The following is a 22,911-nucleotide window of genomic DNA, read 5'->3' on the forward strand; positions in this document are numbered from 1 at the left end:
GGGGTAAAATTGCAGAAATTTCAAATATTTCAGGGCAAAATGGCAGAAATTCCTATTATTTTAAGGCAAAAAGATGAAATCCCTAATTTTTGGCTAAAATTGGAGAAATTTCACTTATTTCGGGACAAAAAGGCAGAAATTCCAATTAATTTCGTGTAAAAAGGCAGAAATGACCCATATTTTGGAGCAAAATTGCAGAAATTCCCCTAATATTGGTGCAAAAATGCAGAAATTCCCTTTATTTTGGGGCAAAAAGGCAGAAATTCTCCATATTTTGGTGCAAAAATCAGAAATTTCCCTTATTTTGAGGTAAAATGCTGAAAGTCCCCATATTTTTGGGGCAAAAGGCAGAAATTTCCCTTATTTTGGGGTAAATTTGCAGAAATTTTACTTATTTAAGGGTAATAAGTCAGAAATTTTCCTTATTTTGGGGCAAAAAAGACAGAAATTCTCTTTGTTTATGAGGGAAAAGACAGAAATTCCACTTATTTAGAGGCAAAAAGGCAGAAATTCCCCTTATTTTGGAGCAAAAATGAAGAAATTTCCCTTTTATATGGCAAAAAGATATGCATTCCCATTATTTGGGGGCAAAAAGGCAGAAATTTCCCTTATTTTGAGGCAAAATTGCAGAAATTTTATTTATTTCAGGGTAATAAGTCAGAAATTCCTCTTATTTTGGGGCAAAAAAGACATAAATTCCCTTTGTTTTGGGGGAAAATGACAGAAATTCCACTTATTTAGAGGCAATAAGAGAGAAATTCCCCTTATTTTGGAGCAAAAATGAAGAAATTTCCCTTTTATATGGCAAAAAGGTATACATTCCTCCTATTTTTGGGCAAAAAGGCAGAAATTCCCCGTATTTTGGAGCAAAATTGCAGAAATTCCCCTAATTTTGGGGCAAAAGGCAGAAATTCCCTTTATTTTGAGGCAAAAATCAGAAATTCCCCTTATTTTGGGGCAAAATTACAGAAATTTTCTTTATTTTGGGGCAAAATTGCAGGAATTTACCTTATTTTGGATCAAAATTGCAGAAATTTCTCTTATTTGGGGCAAAATGGCAGAAATTTCACTTATTTTCATGTAAAAAGGCTGAAATTTTCTTTATTTTGGGGTAATAAGGGAGAAATTCCCATTATTTTGGGTCAAAATTGCAGAAATTTTCCTTATTTTGGGGCAAAAAGGCAGAAATTTTATATATTTTGTGGCAAAAGGCAGAAATTTCCATTATTTTGAGGTAATAAGGTTGAAATTCCCCTTATTTTGGGGCAATAAGGCAGAAATTCCCCTTATTTTGGGGTAAAATTGCAGAAATTTCAAATATTTCAGGGCAAAATGGCAGAAATTCCACTTATTTTAAGGCAAAAAGATGAAATCCCTAATTTTTGGCTAAAATTGAAGAAATTTCACTTATTTCGGGACAAAAAGGCAGAAATTCCAATAAATTTCGTGTAAAAAGGCAGAAATGACCCGTATTTTGGAGCAAAATTGCAGAAATTCCCATAATATTGGTGCAAAAATGCAGAAATTCCCTTTATTTTGGGGCAAAAAGGCAGGAATTCTTTATATTTTGGTGCAAAAATCAGAAATTTCCCTTATTTTGAGGTAAAATGCTGAAAGTCCCCATATTTTGGGGCAAAAGGCAGAAATTTCCCTTATTTTGGGGCAAATTTGCAGAAATTTTACTTATTTAAGGGTAATAAGTCAGAAATTTTCCTTATTTTGGGGCAAAAAAACAGAAATTCCCTTTGTTTTGGAGGGAAAAGACAGAAATTCCACTAATTTAGCGGCAAAAAGGCAGAAATTCCCCTTATTGTGGAGCAAAAATGAAGAAATTTCCCTTTTATATGGCAAAAAGATATGCATTCCCCTTATTTGGGGGCAAAAAGGCAGAAATTTCCCTTATTTTGGGGCAAAATTGCAGAAATTTTATTTATTTATCAGGGTAATAAGTCAGAAATTCCTCTTATTTTGGCCCAAAAAAGACATAAATTCCCTTTGTTTTGGGGGAAAAAGACAGAAATTCCACTTATTTAGAGGCAATAAGAGAGAAATTCCCCTTATTTTGGAGCAAAAATGAAGAAATTTCCCTTTTATATGGCAAAAAGGTATGCATTCCCCTTATTTTCGGGCAAAAAGGCAGAAATTTCCCGTATTTTGGAGCAAAATTGCAGAAATTTTCCTAATTGTGGGGAAAAGGCAGAAATTCCCTATATGTTGGGGCAAAAAGACAGAAATTCTCCTTATTTTGGGGCAAAACTCAGAAATTCCACTTATTTTGGGGCAAATTGCAGAAATTTCACTTCTTTCAGGGCAAAAAGGCAGAAATTTTCCTTATTTTGGGGATAAAAGGCAGAAATTCCTAATATTTTGTGACAAAAATGAAGAAATTCCCCTTATTTTGAGGTAAAACACCTGAAATTCCCCTTATTTGGGGGCAAAAAGGCAGAAATTTCATTTATTTTGGGGTAAAATTTCAGAAATTTCACTTATTTCAGGGTAATAAGTCAGAAATTCCCCTTAATTTGGAGCAAAAAATTCAGAAATTCCCTTTGTTTTTTGGGGGAAAAAGACAGAAATTCCACTTATTTAGAGGCAAAAAGGCAGAAATTCCCCTTATTTTGTAGCAATAATGAAGAAATTTCCCTTTTTTATGCCAAAAAGGTATGCATTCCCCTTATTTTTGGGCAAAAAGGCAGAAATTTCCCGTATTTTGGAGCAAAATTGCAGAAATTCCTGTAATTTTGGGGCAAAAGGCAGAAATTTCCTTTATTTTGAGGCAAAAATCAAAAATTTCCCTTATTTTGGGGCAAAATTACAGAAATTTTCTATATTTTGGGGCAAAATTGCAGGAATTTTCCTTATTTTGGGGCAAAATTGCAGAAATTTCTCTTATTTGGGGCAAAATTGCAGAAATTTCACTTATTTTCATGTAAAAAGGCTGAAATTTTCTTTATTTTGGGGTAATAAGGGAGAAATTCCCATTATTTTGGGTCAAAATTGCAGAAATTTTCCTTATTTTGGGGCAAAAAGGCAGAAATTTTATATATTTTGTGGCAAAAGGCAGAAATTTCCATTATTTTGAGGTAATAAGGTTAAAATTCCCCTTATTTTGGGGCAATAAGGCAGAAATTCCCCTTATTTTGGGGTAAAATTGGAGAAATTTCAAATATTTCAGGGCAAAATGGCAGAAATTCCTCTTATTTTAAGGCAAAAAGATGAAATCCCTAATCTTTGGCTAAAATTGGAGAAATTTCACTTATTTCGGGACAAAAAGGCAGAAATTCCAATTAATTTCGTGTAAAAAGGCAGAAATGACCCGTATTTTGGAGCAAAATTGCAGAAATTCCCATAATATTGGTGCAAAAATGCAGAAATTCCCTTTATTTTGGGGCAAAAAGGCAGAAATTCTCCATATTTTGGTGCAAAAATCAGAAATTTCCCTTATTTTGAGGTAAAATGCTGAAAGTCCCCATATTTTGGGGCAAAAGGCAGAAATTTCCCTTATTTTGGGGCAAATTTGCAGAAATTTTACTTATTTAAGGGTAATAAGACAGAAATTTTCCTTATTTTGGGGCAAAAAAGACAGAAATTCCCTTTGATTTGGAGGGAAAAGACAGAAATTCCACTTATTTAGAGGCAAAAAGGCAGAAATTCCCCTTATTTTGGAGCAAAAATAAAGAAATTTCCTTTTTATATGGCAAAAAGATATGCATTCCCCTTATTTGGGGGCAAAAAGGCAGAATTTTCCCTTATTTTGGGGCAAAATTGCAGAAATTTTATTTATTTCAGGGTAATAAGTCAGAAATTCCTCTAATTTTGGGGCAAAAAAGACATAAATTCCCTTTTTTTTGGGGGAAAAAGACAGAAATTCCACTTATTTAGAGGCAATAAGAGAGAAATTCCCCTTATTTTGGAGCAAAAATGAAGAAATTTCCCTTTTATATGGCAAAAAGGTATGCATTCCCCTTATTTTTGGGCAAAAAGGCAGAAATTCCCCGTATTTTGGAGCAAAATTGCAGAAATTCCCCTAATTTTGGGGCAAAAGGCAGAAATTCCCTTTATTTTGAGGCAAAAATCAAAAATTTCCCTTATTTTGGGGCAAAATTGCAGAAATTTTCTTTATTTTGGGGCAAAATTGCAGGAATTTACCTTATTTTAAGGCAAAATTGCAGAAATTTCTCTTATTTGGGGCAAAATTGAAGAAATTTCACTTATTTTCATGTAAAAAGGCTGAAATTTTCTTTATTTTGGGGTAATAAGGGAGAAATTCCCATTAATTGGGTCAAAATTGCAGAAATTTTCCTTATTTTGGGGCAAAAAGGCAGAAATTTTATATATTTTGTGGCAAAAGGCAGAAATTTCCATTATTTTGAAGTAATAAGGTTGAAATTCCCCTTATTTTGGGGCAATAAGGCAGAAATTCCCCTTATTTTGGGGTAAAATTCCAGAAATTTCAAATATTTCAGGGCAAAATGGCAGAAATTCCTCTTATTTTAAGGCAAAAAGATGAAATCCCTAATTTTTGGCTAAAATTGGAGAAATTTCACTTATTTCGGGACAAAAAGGCAGAAATTCCAATTAATTTCGTGTAAAAAGGCAGAAATGACCCGTATTTTGGAGCAAAATTGCAGAAATTCCCATAATATTGGTGCAAAAATGCAGAAATTCCCTTTATTTTGGGGCAAAAAGGCAGAAATTCTCCATATTTTGGTGCAAAAATCAGAAATTTCCCTTATTTTGAGGTAAAATGCTGAAAGTCCCCATATTTTGGGACAAAAGGCAGAAATTTCCCTTATTTTGGGGCAAATTTGCAGAAATTTTACTTATTTAAGTGTAATAAGTCAGAAATTTTCCTTATTTTGGGGCAAAAAAGACAGAAATTCCCTTTGTTTTGGAGGGAAAAGACAGAAATTCCACTTATTTAGAGGAAAAAAGGCAGAAATTCCCCTTATTTTGGAGCAAAAACGAAGAAATTTCCCTTTTATATGGCAAAAAGATATGCATTCCCCTTATTTGGGGGCAAAAAGGCAGAAATTTCCCTTATTTTGGGGCAAAATTGCAGAAATTTTATTTATTTCAGGGTAATAAGTCAGAAATTCCTCTTATTTTGGGGCAAAAAAGACATAAATTCCCTTTGTTTTGGGGGAAAAAGACAGAAATTCCACTTATTTAAAGGCAATAATAGAGAAATTCCTCTTATTTTGGAGCAAAAATGAAGAAATTTCCCTTTTATATGGCAAAAAGGTATGCATTCCTCCTATTTTTGGGCAAAAAGGCAGAAATTCCCCGTATTTTGGAGCAATATTGCAGAAATTCCCCTAATTTTGGGGCAAGAGGCAGAAATTCCCTTTATTTTGAGGCAAAAATCAGAAATTCCCCTTATTTTGAGGCAAAATTACAGAAATTTTCTTTATTTTGGGGCAAAATTGCAGGAATTTACCTTATTTAGGGGCAAAATTGCAGAAATTTCTCTTATTTGGGGCAAAATGGCAGAAATTTCACTTATTTTCATGTAAAAAGGCTGAAATTTTCTTTATTTTGGGGTAATAAGGTAGAAATTCCCATTATTTTGGGTCAAAATTGCAGAAATTTTCCTTATTTTGGGGCAAAAAGGCAGAAATTTTATATATTTTGTGGCAAAAGGCAGAAATTTCCATTATTTTGAGGTAATAAGGTTGAAATTCCCCTTATTTTGGGGCAATAAGGCAGAAATTCCCCTTATTTTGGGGTAAAATTGCAGAAATTTCAAATATTTCAGGGCAAAATGGCAGAAATTCCTATTATTTTAAGGCAAAAAGATGAAATCCCTAATTTTTGGCTAAAATTGGAAAATTTCACTTATTTCGGGACAAAAAGGCAGAAATTCCAATTAATTTCGTGTAAAAAGGCAGAAATGACCCGTATTTTGGAGCAAAATTGCAAAAATTCCCATAATATTGGTGCAAAAATGCAGAAATTCCCTTTATTTTGGGGCAAAAAGGCAGAAATTCTCCATATTTTGGTGCAAAAATCAGAAATTTCCCTTATTTTGAGGTAAAATGCTGAAAGTCCCCATATTTTGGGGCAAAAGGCAGAAATTTCCCTTATTTTGGGGCAAATTTGCAGAAATTTTACTTATTTAAGGGTAATAAATCAGAAATTTTCCTTATTTTGGGGCAAAAAAGACAGAAATTCCCTTTGTTTTGGAGGGAAAAGACAGAAATTCCACTAATTTAGAGGCAAAAATGCAGAAATTCCCCTTATTTTGGAGCAAAAATGAAGAAATTTCCCTTTTATATGGCAAAAAGATATGCATTCCCCTTATTTGGGGGCAAAAAGGCAGTAATTTCCCTTATTTGGGGCAAAATTGCAGAAATTTTATTTATTTATCAGGGTAATAAGTCAGAAATTCCTCTTATTTTGGCGCAAAAAAGACATAAATTCCCTTTGTTTTGGGGGAAAAAGACAGAAATTCCACTTATTTAGAGGCAATAAGAGAGAAATTCCCCTTATTTTGGAGCAAAAATGAAGAAATTTCCCTTTTATATGGCAAAAAGGTATGCATTCCCCTTATTTTCGGGCAAAAAGGCAGAAATTCCCCGTATTTTGGAGCAAAATTGCAGAAATTTTCCTAATTGTGGGGAAAAGGCAGAAATTCCCTATATGTTGGGGCAAAAAGACAGAAATTCTCCTTATTTTGGGGCAAAACTCAGAAATTCCACTTATTTTGGGGCAAAATTGCAGAAATTTCACTTATTTCAGGGAAAAAAAGGCAGAAATTTTCCTTATTTTGGGGCAAAAAGGCAGAAATTCTTAATATTTTGTGGCAAAAATGAAGAAATTCCCCTTATTTTGAGGTAAAAAACCTGAAATTCCCCTTATTTGGGGGCAAAAAGGCAGAAATTCTCCTTATTTTGAAGCAAAAATGAAGAAATTTCCCTTTTATATGGCAAAAATATATGCATTCCTCTTATTTGGGGGCAAAAAGGCAGAAATTTCCCTTATTTTGGGGCAAAATTGCAGAAATTTTATTTATTTCAGGGTAATAAGTCAGAAATTCCTCTTATTTTGGGGCAAAAAATACATAAATTCCCTTTGTTTTGGGGGAAAAAGACAGAAATTCCACTTATTTAGAGGCAATAAGAGAGAAATTCCCCTTATTTTGGAGCAAAAATGAAGAAATTTCCCTTTTATATGGCAAAAAGTTATGCATTCCTCCTATTTTTGGGCAAAAAGGCAGAAATTCCCCGTATTTTGGAGCAAAATTGCAGAAATTCCCCTAATTTTGGGGCAAAAGGCAGAAATTCCCTTTATTTTGAGGCAAAAATCAGAAATTCCCCTTATTTTGGGGCAAAATTACAGAAATTTTCTTTATTTTGGGGCAAAATTGCAGGAATTTACCTTATTTTGGGGCAAAATTGCAGAAATTTCTCTTATTTGGGGCAAAATGGCAGAAATTTCACTTATTTTCATGTAAAAAGGCTGAAATTTTCTTTATTTTGGGGTCATAAGGAAGAAATTCCCATTATTTTGGTCAAAATTGCAGAAATTTTCCTTATTTTGGGGCAAAAAGGCAGAAATTTTATATATTTTGTGGCAAAAGGCAGAAATTTCCATTATTTTGAGGTAATAAGGTTGAAATTCCCCTTATTTTGGGGCAATAAGGCAGAAATTCCCCTTATTTTGGGGTAAAATTGCAGAAATTTCAAATATTTCAGGGCAAAATGGCAGAAATTCTACTTATTTTAAGGCAAAAAGATGAAATCCCTAATTTTTGGCTAAAATTGGAGAAATTTCACTTATTTCGGGACAAAAAGGCAGAAATTCCAATTAATTTCGTGTAAAAAGGCAGAAATGACCCGTATTTTGGAGCAAAATTGCAGAAATTCCCCTAATATTGGTGCAAAAATGCAGAAATTCCCTTTATTTTGGGGCAAAAAGGCAGAAATTCTCCATATTTTGGTGCAAAAATCAGAAATTTCCCTTATTTTGAGGTAAAATGCTGAAAGTCCCCATATTTTGAGGCAAAAGGCAGAAATTTCCCTTATTTTGGGGCAAATTTGCAGAAATTTTACTTATTTAAGGGTAATAAGTCAGAAATTTTCCTAATTTTGGGGCAAAAAAGACAGAAATTCCCTTTGTTTTGGAGGGAAAAGACAGAAATTCCACTTATTTAGAGGCAATAAGAGAGAAATTCCCCTTATTTTGGAGCAAAAATGAAGAAATTTCCCTTTTATATGGCAAAAAGATATGCATTCCCCTTATTTTCGGGCATAAAGGCCGAAATTCCCCGTATTTTGGAGCAAATTGCAGAAATTCTCCTAATTGTGGGGCAAAAAGGCAGAAATTCCCTATATGTTGGGACAAAAAGACAGAAATTCTTTTTATTTTGGGGCAAAACTCAGAAATTCCACTTATTTTGCGGCAAAATTGCAGAAATTTCACTTATTTCAGGGAAAAAAGGCAGAAATTTTCCATATTTTGGGGCAAAAAGGAAGAAATTACTAATATTTTGTGGCAAAAATGCAGATATTCCCCTTATTTTGAGGTAAAAAGGCAGAAATTCCCCTTATTTGGGGACGAAAGGCAGAAATTTCCTTTATTTTGGGGCAAAATTGCAGAAATTTCACTTATTTCAGGGTAATAAGTCAGAAATTCCCCTTATTTTGGGGCAAAATATCAGAAATTACCTTTGTTTTTTGGGGAAAAATACAGAAATTCCACTTATTTAAAGGCAAAAATGCAGAAATTCCCCTTATTTTGGAGCAAAAATGAAGAAATTTCCCTTTTTTATGGCAAAAAGGTATGCATTCCTTTTATTTTCGGGCAAAAAGGCAGAAATTCCCCGTATTTTGGAGCAAAATTGCAGAAATTCCTCTAATTGTAAAACAAAAAGGCAGAAATTCCCTATATGTTTGGGCACAAAACAGAAATTCTTTTTATTTTGGGGCAAAACTCAGAAATTCCACTTATTTTGGGGCAAAATTGCAGAAATTCCACTTATTTAGAGGCTAAAAGGCAGAAATTCCCCTTATTTTTGAAAAAAAAATGACGAAATTTCACTTTTTTATGGCAAAAATGTATGCATTCCCCCTTTTTTCAGGCAAAAAGGCAGAAACTCCTCGTATTTTGGAGCAAAATTGCAGAAATTCCTTCAATTTTTGGGCAAAAGGCTGAAATTCCCCTAATTTGGGGGCAAAAAGGCAGAAATTTCCCTTATTTTGGGGCAAAATTGCAGAAATTTTATTTATTTCAGGGTAATAAGTCAGAAATTCCTCTTATTTTGGGGCAAAAAAGACAGAAATTCCATTTGTTTTGGGGGAAAAAGACAGAAATTCCACTTATTTAGAGGCAATAAGAGAGAAATTCCCCTTATTTTGGAGCAAAAATGAAGAAATTTCCCTTTTATATGGCAAAAAGGTATGCATTCCCCTTATTTTCGGGCAAAAAGGCAATAATTCACCATATTTTGGAGCAAAATTGCAGAAATTTTCCTAATTGTGGGGAAAAGGCAGAAATTCCCTATATGTTGGGGCAAAAAGACAGAAATTCTCCTTATTTTTGGGGCAAAACTCAGAAATTCCACTTATTTTCGGGCAAAATTGCAGAAATTTCACTTATTTCAGGGAAAAAAGGCAGAAATTTTCCTTATTTTGGGGCAAAAAGGCAGAAATTCCTAATATTTTGTGGCAAAAATGAAGAAATTCCCCTTATTTTGAGGTAAAAAACCTGAAATTCCCCTTATTTGGGGGCAAAAAGGCAGAAATTTCATTTATTTTGGGGCAAAATTTCAGAAATTTCACTTATTTCAGGGTAATAAGTCAGAAATTCCCCTTAATTTGGAGCAAAAAATTCAGAAATTCCCTTAGTTTTGGGGGGAAAAAGACAGAAATTCCACTTATTTAGAGGCAAAAAGGCAGAAATTCCCCTTATTTTGTAGCAATAATGAAGAAATTTCCCTTTTTTATGGCAAAAAGTTATGAATTCCCCTTATTTTTGGACAAAGGCAGAAATGACCCGTATTTTGGAGCAAAATTGCAGAAATTCCCCTAATTTTGGGGCAAAAGGCAGAAATTCCCTTTATTTTGAGGCAAAAATCAGAAATTCCCCTTATTTTGGGGCAAAATTACAGAAATTTTCTTTATTTTGGGGCAAAATTGCAGGAATTTACCTTATTTTGGTGCAAAATTTCAGAAATTTCTCTTATTTGGGGCAAAATTGCAGAAATTTCACTTATTTTCATGTAAAAATTCTGAAATTTTCTTTATTTTGGGGTAATAAGGGAGAAATTCCCATTATTTTGGGTCAAAATTGCAGAAATTTTCCTTATTTTGGGGCAAAAAGGCAGAAATTTTATATATTTTGTGGCAAAAGGCAGAAATTTCCATTATTTTGAGGTAATAAGGTTGAAATTCCCCTTATTTTAGGGCAATAAGGCAGAAATTCCCCTTATTTTGGGGTAAAATTGCAGAAATTTCAAATATTTCAGGGCAAAATGGCAGAAATTCCTATTATTTTAAGGCAAAAAGATGAAATCCCTAATTTTTGGCTAAAATTGGAGAAATTTCACTTATTTCGGGACAAAAAGGCAGAAATTCCAATTAATTTCGTGTAAAAAGGCAGAAATGACCCGTATTTTGGAGCAAAATTGCAGAAATTCCCCTAATATTGGTGCAAAAATGCAGAAATTCCCTTTATTTTGGGGCAAAAAGGCAGAAATTCTCCATATTTGGTGCAAAAATCAGAAATTTCCCTTATTTTGAGGTAAAATGCTGAAAGTCCCCATATTTTGGGGCAAAAGGCAGAAATTTCCCTTATTTTGGGGCAAATTTGCAGAAATTTTACTTATTTAAGGGTAATAAGTCAGAAATTTTCCTTATTTTGGGGCAAAAAAGACAGAAATTCCCTTTGTTTATGAGGGAAAAGACAGAAATTCCACTTATTTAGAGGCAAAAAGGCAGAAATTCCCCTTATTTTGGAGCAAAAATGAAGAAATTTCCCTTTTATATGGCAAAAAGATATGCATTCCCATTATTTGGGGGCAAAAAGGCAGAAATTTCCCTTATTTTGGGGCAAAATTGCAGAAATTTTATTTATTTCAGGGTAATAAGTCAGAAATTCCTCTTATTTTGGGGCAAAAAAGACATAAATTCCCTTTGTTTTGGGGGAAAAAGACAGAAATTCCACTTATTTAGAGGCAATAAGAGAGAAATTCCCCTTATTTTGGAGCAAAAATGAAGAAATTTCCCTTTTATATGGCAAAAATTATGCATTCCCCTTATTTTTGGGCAAAAAGGCAGAAATTCCCCGTATTTTGGAGCAAAATTGCAGAAATTCCCCTAATTTTTGGGCAAAATGCAGAAATTCCCTTTATTTTGAGGCAAAAATCAGAAATTCCCCTTATTTTGGGGCAAAATTACAGAAATTTCCTTTTTTTGGGGCAAAATTGCAGGAATTTACCTTATTTTGGGGCAAAATTGCAGAAATTTCTCTTATTTGGGGCAAAATTGCAGAAATTTCACTTATTTTCATGTAAAAAGGCTGAAATTTTCTTTATTTTGGGGTAATAAGGGAGAAATTTCCATTATTTTGGGTCAAAATTGCAGAAATTTTCCTTATTTTGGGGCAAAATGGCAGAAATTTTATATATTTTGTGGCAAAAGGCAGAAATTTCCATTATTTTGAGGTAATAAGGTTGAAATTCCCCTTATTTTGAAGTAAAATTGCAGAAATTTCAAATATTTCAGGGCAAAATGGCAGAAATTCCTCTTATTTTAAGGCAAAAAGATGAAATCCCTAATTTTTGGCTAAAATTGGAGAAATTTCACTTATTTCGGGACAAAAAGGCAGAAATTCCAATTAATTTCCTGTAAAAAGGCAGAAATGACCCGTATTTTGGAGCAAAATTGCAGAAATTCCCCTAATATTGGTGCAAAAATGCAGAAATTCCCTTTATTTTGGGGCAAAAAGGCAGAAATTCTCCATATTTTGGTGCAAAAATCAGAAATTTCCCTTATTTTGAGGTAAAATGCTGAAAGTCCCCATATTTTGTGGCAAAAGGCAGAAATTTCCCTTATTTTGGGGCAAATTTGCAGAAATTTTACTTATTTAAGGGTAATAAGTCAGAAATTTTCCTTATTTTGGGGCAAAAAAGACAGAAATTCCCTTTGTTTTGGAGGGAAAAGACAGAAATTCCACTTATTTATAGGCAAAAAGGAAGAAATTCCTCTTATTTTGGAGCAAAAATGAAAAAATTTCCCTTTTATATGGCAAAAAGATATGCATTCCCCTTATTTTCGGGCAAAAAGGCCGAAATTCCCCGTATTTTGGAGCAAAATTGCAGAAATTCCCCTAATTGTGGGGCAAAAAGGCAGAAATTCCCTATATGTTGAGACAAAATAACAGAATTTCTCCTTATTTTGGGGCAAAACTCAGAAATTCCACTTATTTGGGGCAAAATTGCAGAAATTTTCTTATTTCAGGGATAAAAGACAGAAATTTTCCATATTTTGGGGCAAAAAGGAAGAAATTCCTAATATTTTGTGGCAAAAATGCAGATATTCTCCTTATTTTGAGGTAAAATGGCAGAAATTCCCCTTATTTGGGGACGAAAGGCAGAAATTTCCTTTATTTTGGGGCAAAATTGCAGAAATTTCACTTATTTCAGGGTAATAAGTCAGAAATTCCCCTTATTTTGGGGCAAAATATCAGAAATTACCTTTGTTTTTTGGGGAAAAATACAGAAATTCCACTTATTTAAATGCAAAAATGCAGAAATTCTCCTTATTTTGGAGCAAAAATGAAGAAATTTCCCTTTTTTATGGCAAAAAGGTATGCATTCCCTTCATTTTCGGGCAAAAAGGCAGAAATTCCCCGTATTTTGGAAGATATTGCAGAAATTCCTCTAATTGTAGGGCAAAAAGGCAGAAATTCCCTATATGTTTGGGCAAAAAACAGAAATTCTTTTTATTTTGGGGCAAAACTCAGAAATTCCACTTATTTTGGGGCAAAATTGCAGAAATTCCACTTATTTAGAGGCTAAAAGGCAGAAATTCCCCTTATTTTAAAAACAAATGAAGAAATTTCACTTTTTTATGGCAAAAAGGTATGCATTCCCCTTATTTTCAGGCAAAAAGGCAGAAATTCCTCGTATTTTGGAGCAAAATTGCAGAAATTCCTTCAATTTTTGGGCAAAAGGCTGAAATTCCCCTTATTTGAGGGCAAAAAGGCAGAAATTTCCCTTATTTTGGGGCAAAGTTGCAGAAATTTTATTTATTTCAGGGTAATAAGTCAGAAATTCCTCTTATTTTGGGGCAAAAAAGACAGAAATTCCCTTTGTTTTGGGGGAAAAAGACAGAAATTCCACTTATTTAGAGGCAATAAGAGAGAAATTCCCCTTATTTTGGAGCAAAAATGAAGAAATTTCCCTTTTATATGGCAAAATGGTATGCATTCCCCTTATTTTCGGGCAAAAAAGCACAAATTCCCCGTATTTTTGAGCAAAATTGCAGAAATTTTCCTAATTGTGGGGAAAAGGCAGAAATTCCCTATATGTTGGGGCAAAAAGACAGAAATTCTCCTTATTTTTGGGGCAAAACTCAGATATTCCAATTATTTTGGGGCAAAATTGCAGAAATTTCACTAATTTCAGGAAAAAAAGGCAGAAATTTTCCTTATTTTGGGGCAAAAAGTCAGAAATTCCTAATATTTTGTGGCAAAAATGAAGAAATTTCCCTTATTTTGAGGTAAAAAACCTGAAATTCCCCTTATTTGGGGGCAAAAAGGCAGAAATTTCATTTATTTTGGGGCAAAATTTCAGAAATTTCACTTATTTCATGGTAATAAGTCAGAAATTCCCCTTAATTTGGAGCAAAAAATTCAGAAATTCCCTTTGTTTTTGGAAGAAAAAGACAGAAATTCCACATATTTAGAGGCAAAAAGGCAGAAATTCCCCTTATTTTGTAGCAAAAATGAAGAAATTTTCCTTTTTTATGGTAAAAAGGTATGCATTTCCCTTTATTTTTGGGCAAAAAGGCAGAAATTCCCCGTATTTTGGAGCAAAATTGCAGAAATTCCCATAATTTTGGGGCAAAAGGCAGAAATTCCCTTTATTTTGGGGCAAAAATCAGAAATTCCCCTTATTTTGGGGCAAAATTACAGAAATTTTCTTTATTTTGGGGCAAAATTGCAGGAATTTACCTTATTTTGGGGCAAAATTGCAGAAATTTCTCTTATTTGGGGCGAAATTGCAGAAATTTCACTTATTTTCATGTAAAAAGGCTGAAATTTTCTTTATTTTGGGGTAATAAGGGAGAAATTCTCATTATTTTGGGTCAAAATTGCAGAAATTTTCCTTATTTTGGGGCAAAAAGGCAGAAATTTTATATATTTTGTTGCAAAAGGCAGAAATTTCCATTATTTTGAGGTAATAAGGTTGAAATTCCCCTTATTTTGGGGCAATAAGGCAGAAATTCCCCTTATTTTGGGGTAAAATTGCAGAAATTTCAAATATTTCAGGGCAAAATGGCAGAAATTCCTATTATTTTAAGGCAAAAAATGAAATCCCTAATTTTTGGCTAAAATTGGAGAAATTTCACTTATTTCGGGACAAAAGGCAGAAATTCCAATTAATTTCGTGTAAAAAGGCAGAAATGACCCGTATTTTGGAGCAAAATTGCAGAAATTCCCCTAATATTGGTAGAAAAATGCAGAAATTCCCTTTATTTTGGGGCAAAAAGGCAGAAATTCTACATATTTTGGTGCAAAAATCAGAAATTTCTCTTATTTTGAGGTAAAATGCTGAAAGTCCCCATATTTTGGGGCAAAAGGCAGAAATTTCCCTTATTTTGGGGCAAATTTGCAGAAATTTTACTTATTTAAGGGTAATAAGTCAGAAATTTTCCTTATTTTGGGGCAAAAAAGACAGAAATTCCCTTTGTTTTGGAGGGAAAAGACAGAAATTCCACTTATTTAGAGGCAAAAAGGCAGAAATTCCCCTTATTTTGGAGCAAAAATGAAGAAATTTCCCTTTTATAAGGCAAAAAGATAGTCATTCCCCTTATTTGGGGGCAAAAAAGCAGAAATTTCCCTTATTTTGGGGCAAAATTGCAGAAATTTTATTTATTTCAGGGTAATTAGTCAGAAATTCCTCATATTTTGGGGCAAAAAAGACAGAAATTCCCTTTGTTTTGGGGGAAAAAGACAGAAATTCCACTTATTTAGAGGCAATAAGAGAGAAATTCCCCTTATTTTGGAGCAAAAATGAAGAAATTTCCCTTTTATATGGCAAAAAGGTATGCATTCCCCTTATTTTCGGGCAAAAAGGCAGAAATTCCCCGTATTTTGGAGCAAAAGTGCAGAAATTTTTCTAATTGTGGGAAAAAGGCAGAAATTCCCTATATGTTGGAACAAAAAGACAGAAATTCTCCTTATTTTGTGGCAAAACTCAGAAATTCCACTTATTTTAGGGCAAAATTGCAGAAATTTCACTTATTTCAGGGAAAAAAGGCAGAAATTTTCATTATTATGGGGACAAAAAAGCAGAAATTCCTAATATTTTGTGGCAAAAATGAAGAAATTCCCCTTATTTTGAGGTAAAAAACCTGAAATTCCCCTTATTTGGGGGCAAAAAGGCAGAAATTTCATTTATTTTGGGGCAAAATTTCAGAAATTTCACTTATTTCAGGGTAATAAGTCAGAAATTCCCCTTAATTTGGAGCAAAAAATTCAGAAATTCCCTTTGTTTTTGAGAGAAAAAGACAGAAATTCCACTTATTTAGAGGCAAAAAGGCAGAATTTCCCCTTATTTTGTAGCAATAATGAAGAAATTTCCCTTTTATATGGCAAAAAGATATGCATTCCCCTTATTTTCGGGCAAAAAGGCCGAAATTCCCCGTATTTTGTAGCAAAATTGCAGAAATTCCCCTAATTGTGGGGCAAAAAGGCAGAAATTCCCTATATGTTTGGGCAAAAAACAGAAATTCTTTTTATTTTGGGGCAAAACTCAGAAATTCCACTTATTTTGGGGCAAAATTGCAGAAATTCCACTTATTTAGAGGCTAAAAGGCAGAAATTCCCCTTATTTTTGAAAAAAAATGAAGAAATTTCACTTTTTTATGGCAAAAAGTTATGCATTCCCCTTTTTTTCAGGCAAAAAGGCAGAAATTCCTCGTATTTTGGAGCAAAATTGCAGAAATTCCTTCAATTTTTGGACAAAAGGCTGAAATTCCCCTTATTTGGGGGCAAAAAGGCAGAAATTTCCCTTATTTTGGGGCAAAATTGCAGAAATTTTATTTATTTCAGGGTAATAAGTCAGAAATTCCTTTTATTTTGTGGCAAAAAAGACAGAAATTCCCTTTGTTTTGGGGGAAAAAGACAGAAATTCCACTTATTTAGAGGCAATAAGAGAGAAATTACCCTTATTTTGGAGCAAAAATGAAGAAATTTCTCTTTTATATGGCAAAAAGTTATGCATTCCCCTTATTTTCGGGCAAAAAGGCAATAATTCACCATAATTTGGAGCAAAATTGCAGAAATTTTCCTAATTGTGGGGAAAAGGCAGAAATTCCCTATATGTTGGGGCAAAAAGACAGAAATTCTCCTTATTTTTGGGGAAAAACTCAGAAATTCCACTTATTTTGGGGCAAAATTGCAGAAATTTCACTTATTTCAGGGAAAAAAGGCAGAAATTTTCTTTATTTTGGGGCAAATAGGCAGAAATTCCTAATATTTTGTGGCAAAAATGAAGAAATTCCCCTTATTTTGAGGTAAAAAACCTGAAATTCCCCTTATTTGGGGGCAAAAAGGAAGAGATTTCATTTATTTTGGGGCAAAATTTCAGAAATTTCACTTATTTCAGGGTAATAAGTCAGAAATTCCCCTTAATTTGGAGCAAAAAATTCAGAAATTCCCTTTGTTTTTGGGGGAAAAAGACAGAAATTCCACTTATTTAGAGGCAAAAAGGCAGAAATTCCCCTTATTTTGTAGCAAAAATGAAGAAATTTCCCTTTTTTATGGCAAAAAGGTATGCATTCCCCTTATTTTTGGGCAAAAAGGCAGAAATTCCCTGTATTTTGGAGCAAAATTGCAGAAATTCCCCTAATTTTGGGGCAAAAGGCAGAAATTCCCTTTATTTTGGGGCAAAAATCAGAAATTCCCCTTATTTTGGGGCAAAATTACAGAAATTTTCTTTATTTTGGAGAAAAATTGCAGGAATTTACCTTATTTTGGAACAAAATTGCACAAATTTCTCTTATTTGCGGCAAAATTGCAGAAATTTCACTTATTTTCATGTAAAAAGGCTGAAATTTTCTTTATTTTGGGGTAATAAAAGAGAAATTCCCATTATTTTGGGTCAAAATTGAAGAAATTTTCCTTATTTTGGGGCAAAAAGGCAGAAATTTTATATATTTTGTGGCAAAAGGCAGAAATTTCCATTATTTTGAGGTAATAAGGTTGAAACTCCCCTTATTTTGGGGCAATAAGGCAGAAATTCCCCTTATTTTTGGGTAAAATTGGAGAAATTTCAAATATTGCAGGGCAAAATGGCAGAAATTCCTCTTATTTTAAGGCAAAAAGATGAAATCCCTAATTTTTGGCTAAAATTGGAGAAATTTCACTTATTTTGGGACAAAAAGGCAGAAATTCCAATTAATTTCGTGTAAAAAGGCAGAAATGACCTGTATTTTGGAGCAAAATTGCAATATTCCCCTAATATTGGTGCAAAATGCAGAAATTCCCTTTATTTTGGGGCAAAAAGGCAGAAATTCTCTATGTTTTGGTGCAAAAATCAGAAATTTCCCTTATTTTGAGGTAAAATGCTGAAAGTCCCCATATTTTGGGGCAAAAGGCAGAAATTTCCCTTATTTGGGGCAAATTTGCAGAAATTTTACTTATTTAAGGGTAATAAGTCAGAAATTTTCCTTATTTTGGGGCAAAAAATACAGACATTTTCTTTGTTTTGGAGGGAAAAGACAGAAATTCTTCTTATTTAGAGGCAAAAAGGCAGAAATTCCTCTTATTTTGGAGCAAAAATGAAGAAATTTCACTTTTATATGGCAAAAAGATATGCATTCCCCTTATTTTCGGGCAAAAAGGCCGAAATTCCTCGTATTTTGGAGCAAAATTGCAGAAATTGCCCTAATTGTGGGGCAAAAAGGCAGAAATTCCCTATATGTTGGGACAAAAAGACAGAAATTCTCCTTATTTGGGGCAAAACTCAGAAATTCCACTTATTTTGGGGCAAAATTGCAGAAATTTCACTTATTTCAGGGAAAAAAGGCAGAAATTTTCCATATTTTGGGGCAAAAAGGAAGAAATTCCTAATATTTTGTGGCAAAAATGCAGATATTCCCCTTATTTTGAGGTAAAAAGGCAGAAATTCCCCTTATTTGGGGACGAAAGGCAGAAATTTCTTTTATTTTGGGGCAAAATTTCAGAAATTTCACCTTTTTCAGGGTAATAAGTCAGAAATTCCCCTTATTTTGGGGCAAAATATCAGAAATTACCTTTGTTTTTTGGGGAAAAATACAGAAATTCCACTTATTTAAAGGCAAAAATGCAGAAATTCCCCTAATTTTGGAGCAAAAATGAAGAAATTTCCCTTTTTTATGGCAAAAAGGTATGCATTCCCTTCATTTTCGGGCAAAAAGGCAGAAATTCCTCGTATTTTGGAGCAAAATTGCAGAAATTCCTCTAATTGTGGGGCAAAAAGGCAGAAATTGCCTATATGTTTGGGCAAAAAACAGAAATTCTTTTTATTTTGGGGCAAAACTCAGAAATTCCACTTATTTTGGGGCAAAATCGCAGAAATTCCACTTATTTAGAGGCTAAAAGGCAGAAATTCCCCTTATTTTTGAAAAAAAATGAAGAAATTTCACTTTTTTATGGCAAAAAGGTATGCATTCCTCTTATTTTCAGGCAAAAAGGCAGAAACTCCTCGTACTTTGGAGCAAAATTGCAGAAATTCCTTCAATTTTTGGGCAAAAGGCTGAAATTCCCCTTATTTGGGGGCAAAAAGGCAGAAATTTCCCTTATTTTGGGGCAAAATTGCAGAAATTTTATTTATTTCAGGGTAATAAGTCAGAAATTCTTTTTATTTTGGGGCAAAAAAGACAGAAATTCCCTTTGTTTTGGGGGAAAAAGACAGAAATTCCACGTATTTAGAGGCAATAAGTGAGAAATTCCCCTTATTTTGGAGCAAAAATGAAGAAATTTCCATTTTATATGGCAAAAAGGTATGCATTCCCCTTATTTTCGGGCAAAAAAGCAGAAATTCCCCGTATTTTGGAGCAAAATTGCAGAAATTTTCCTAATTGTGGGGGAAAGTCAGAAATTCCCTATATGTTGGGGCAAAAAGACAAAAATTCTCCTTATTTTGGGGCAAAACTCAGAAATTCCACTTATTTTGGGGCAAAATTGCAGAAATTTCACTTATTTCAGGGAAAAAAGGCAGAAATTTTCCTTATTTTGGGGCAAAAAGGCAGAAATTCCTAATATTTTGTGGCAAAAATGAAGAAATTCCCCTTATTTTGAGGTAAAAAACCTGAAATTCCCCTTATTTGGGGGCAAAAAGGCAGAAATTTCATTTATTTTGGGGCAAAATTTCAGAAATTTCACTTATTTCAGGGTAATAAGTCAGAAATTCCCCTTAATTTGGAGCAAAAAATTCAGAAATTCCCTTTGTTTTGGGGGGAAAAAGACAGAAATTCCACTTATTTAGAGGTAAAAAGGCAGAAATTCCCCTTATTTTGTAGCAATAATGAAGAAATTTCCCTTTTTTATGGCAAAAAGTTATGCATTCACCTTATTTTTAGGCAAAAAGGCAGAAATTTCCCGTATTTTGGAGCAAAATTGCAGAAATTCTTCTAATTTTGGGGCAAAAGGCAGAAATTCCCTTTATTTTGAGGCAAAAATCAGAAATTCCCCTTTTTTGGGGCAAAATTACAGAAATTTTCTTTATTTTGGGGAAAAATTGCAGGAATTTACCTTATTTTGGGGCAAAATTGCAGAAATTTCTCTTATTTGAGGCAAAATTGCAGAAATTTCACTTATTTTCATGTAAAAAGGCTGAAATTTTCTTTATTTTGGGGTAATAAGGGAGAAATTCCCATTATTTTGGGTCAAAATTGCAGAAATTTTCCTTATTTTGGGGCAAAAAGGCAGAAATTTTATATATTTTGTGGCAAAAGGCAGAAATTTCCATTATTTTGAGGTAATAAGGTTGAAATTCCCCTTATTTTGGGGCAATAAGGCAGAAATTTTTCTTATTTTGTGGTAAAATTGCAGAAATTTCAAATATTTCAGGGCAAAATGGCAGAAATTCCTCTTATTTTAAGGCAAAAAGATGAAATCCCTAATTTTTGGCTAAAATTGGAGAAATTTCACTTATTTCGGGACAAAAAGGCAGAAATTCCAATTAATTTCGTGTAAAAAGGCAGAAATGACCCGTATTTTGGAGCAAAATTGCAGAAATTCCCCTAATATTGGTACAAAAATGCAGAAATTCCCTTTATTTTGGGGCAAAAAGGCAGAAATTCTTCATATTTTGGTGCAAAAATCAGAAATTTCCCTTATTTTGAGGTAAAATGCTGAAAGTCCCCATATTTTGGGGCAAAAGGCAGAAATTTCCCTAATTTTGGGGCAAATTTGCAGAAATTTTACTTATTTAAGGGTAATAAGTCAGAAATTTTCCTTATTTTGGGGCAAAAAAGACAGAAATTCCCTTTGTTTTGGAGGGAAAAGACAGAAATTCCACTTATTTAGAGGCAAAAAGGCAGAAATTCCCCTTATTTTGGAGCAAAAATGAAGAAATTTCCCTTTTATATGGCAAAAAGATATGCATTCCCCTTATTTGGGGGCAAAAAGGCAGAAATTTCCCTTATTTTGGGGCAAAATTGCAGAAATTTTATTTATTTCAGGGTAATAAGTCAGAAATTCCTCTTATTTTGGGGCAAAAAAGACAGAAATTCCTTTTGTTTTGGGAAAAAAAGACAGAAATTCCACTTATTTAGAGGCAATAAGAGAGAAATTCCCCTTATTTTGGAGCAAAAATGAAGAAATTTCCCTTATATATGGCAAAAAGGTATGCATTCCTCTTATTTTTGGGCAAAAAGGCAGAAATTCCCCGTATTTTGGAGCAAAATTGCAGAAATTCCCCTAATTTCGGGGCAAAAGGCAGAAATTCCCTTTATTTTGAAGCAAAAATCAGAAATTCCCCTTATTTTGGGGCAAAATTACAGAAATTTTCTTTATTTTGGGGCAAAATTGCAGGAATTTACCTTATTTTGGGGCAAAATTGCAGCAATTTCTCTTATTTGGGGCAAAATTGCAGAAATTTCACTTATTTCATGTAAAAAGGCTGAAATTTTCTTTATTTTGGGGTAATAAGGGAGAAATTCCCATTATTTTGGGTCAAAATTGCAGAAATTTATCCTTATTTTGGGGCAAAAAGGCAGAAATTTTATATATTTTGTGGCAAAAGGCAGAAATTTCCATTATTTTGAGGTAATAAGGTTGAAATTCCCCTTATTTTGGGGCAATAAGGCAGAAATTCCCCTTATTTTTGGGTAAAATTGCAGAAATTTCAAATATTTCAGGGCAAAATAACAGAAATTCCTCTTATTTTAAGGCAAAAAGATGAAATCCCTAATTTTTGGCTATAATTGGAGAAATTTCACTTATTTCGGGACATAAAGGCAGAAATTCCAATTAATTTCGTTTAAAAAGGCAGAAATGACCCGTATTTTGGAGCAAAATTGCAGAAATTCCCCTAATATTGGTGCAAAAATGCAGAAATTCCCTTTATTTTGGGGCAAAAAGGCAGAAATTCTCCATATTTTGGTGCAAAAATCAGAAATTTTCCTTATTTTGAGGTAAAATGCTGAAAGTCCCCATATTTTGGGGCAAAAGGCAGAAATTTCCCTAATTTTGGGGCAAATTTGCAGAAATTTTACTTATTTAAGAGTAATAAGTCAGAAATTCTCCATATTTTGGTGCAAAAATCAGAAATTTCCCTTATTTTGAGGTAAAATGCTGAAAGTCCCCATATTTTGGGGCAAAAGGCAGAAATTTCCCTTATTTTTGGGCAAATTTGCAGAAATTTTACTTATTTAAGGGTAATAAGTCAGAAATTTTCCTTATTTTGGGGCAAAAAAGACAGAAATTCCCTTTGTTTTGGAGGGAAAAGACAGAAATTCCACTTATTTAGAGGCAAAAAGGCAGAAATTCCCCTTATTTTGGAGCAAAAATGAAGAAATTTCCCTTTTATATGGCAAAAAGATATGCATTCCCCTAATTTTCGGGCAAAAAGGCCGAAATTCTCTGTATTTTGTAGCAAAATTGCAGAAATTCCCCTAATTGTTGGGCAAAAAGCAGAAATTCCCTATATGTTGGGACAAAAAGACAGAAATTCTCCTTATTTTGGGGCAAAACTCAGAAATTCCACTTATTTTGGGGCAAAATTGCAGAAATTTCACTTATTTCAGGGTAAAAAGGCAGAAATTTTCCATATTTGGGGCAAAAAGGAAGAAATTCCTAATATTTTGTGGCAAAAATGCAGATATTCCCCTTATTTTGAGGTAAAAAGGCAGAAATTCCCCTTATTTGGGGACGAAAGGCAGAAATTTCCTTTATTTTGGGGCAAAATTTCAGAAATTTCACTTATTTCAGGGTAATAAGTCAGAAATTCCTCTTATTTTGGGGCAAAATATCAGAAATTACCTTTGTTTTTTGGGGAAAAATACAGAAATTCCACTTATTTAAAGGCAAAAATGCAGAAATTCCCCTTATTTTGGAGCAAAAATGAAGAAATTTCCCTTTTTTATGGCAAAAAGGTATGCATTCCCTTCATTTTCGGGCAAAAAGGCAGAAATTCCCCGTATTTTGGAGCAAAATTGCAGAAATTCCTCTAATTGTGGGGCAAAAAGGCAGAAA

This window comes from Micromys minutus (assembly GCF_963924665.1).
Source record: "Micromys minutus genome assembly, contig: SCAFFOLD_43, whole genome shotgun sequence".
Lineage (NCBI taxonomy): Eukaryota > Metazoa > Chordata > Mammalia > Rodentia > Muridae > Micromys > Micromys minutus.